Consider the following 1,103-nt stretch of genomic DNA (forward strand, 5'->3'; position numbering starts at 1 on the left):
TAGGATTCTATTCTCTTCTCACTTTTCTTCTTTTCTTTATTTCAGGTACTTGGGTCGCGTTTATGCTCACACGTTCTAGAGCTCGTAAGGAAGCAATTGATTCATCTTCTTCTTCTTCTGATTCTGAAACAATGACGGAACCTGAAGCACAACCAGACAGTAAGGCATTGAAGGATTTCTCTATGCCAAAGATTGATGATATCCAGTCAAGCATTGTCAGGCCTGCAATCGCAGCCAAAGCCTTTGAAATCAAACCAGGAACTATTCAAATGGTCCAGAACTCGGTACAGTATGGGGGTTCTCCTACTGAAGACCCTAATATGCATATACGTAATTTTATAGAGATCTGTGACACTTTCAAATTTAATGACGTCTCTGATGATGCTGTGAAGCTAAGGCTTTTCCCATTTTCACTGAGAGATAAGGCTAAGGGATGGTTACATTCTTTACCATCTGGTTCGATTACTACATGGGAAGATCTAGCTCAAAAATTTCTCACTAAATTCTTCCCCATGGCAAAGACTGCTGCACTACGAAATGCTCTATCTCAATTCTCTCAACAATCAGGAGAAACATTCTGTGAAGCCTGGGAGCGATATAAGGAGATGCTAAGGAAGTGTCCCCATCATGGCATGCCGGATTGGATGCAAATAAACAGTTTCTATAATGGTCTTGGACCTCAATCCAGACCTATGCTTGATGCTGCTTCTGGAGGTGCGCTATGGGCTAAAAGTTATGAAGAAGCTTATGATCTTATTGAAATGATGGCTGCTAATGAATATCAGAACCCTACTCAAAGACTTACTCAAGGGAAGGTAGCCGGAATTCTTGACCTTGACACGTCTACAGCTATTGCTGCTCAACTTAAAGCTCTCACGATGAAAGTCGATTCTCTGGCTCACCAAGGAATTCAACAGCCAATCTCAATTTGCGAATTATGTGCTGGTACTCACTCTACTGATCAATGTGCCATTTCTAGTGAATCAGCACAATTTGTGAGCAATTTTCAGAGAGGTCAACAGCCTGCTCCAGCTACTTACCATCCTAACAACCGAAATCATCCGAATTTCAGCTGGAGTAATAATCAGGGTTATAATCAACCT

At 41.5% G+C, this 1,103-nt stretch overlaps 1 non-coding gene across 1 annotated transcript; it reads right to left on the minus strand.

Annotated features, from left to right (window-relative positions):
* Positions 1-527: 527 nt before the first annotated feature.
* Positions 528-634, minus strand: LOC135146840 (small nucleolar RNA R71). Its single transcript, XR_010283937.1, has one exon. It is a non-coding gene; the product is annotated as a small nucleolar RNA R71 (small nucleolar RNA).
* Between the last annotated feature and the right edge of the window lie 469 nt (positions 635-1,103).

The sequence above is a fragment of the Daucus carota genome, chromosome 5 (genome assembly GCF_001625215.2).
Source record: "Daucus carota subsp. sativus chromosome 5, DH1 v3.0, whole genome shotgun sequence".
In the NCBI taxonomy this organism is placed as follows: Eukaryota; Viridiplantae; Streptophyta; class Magnoliopsida; order Apiales; family Apiaceae; genus Daucus; species Daucus carota.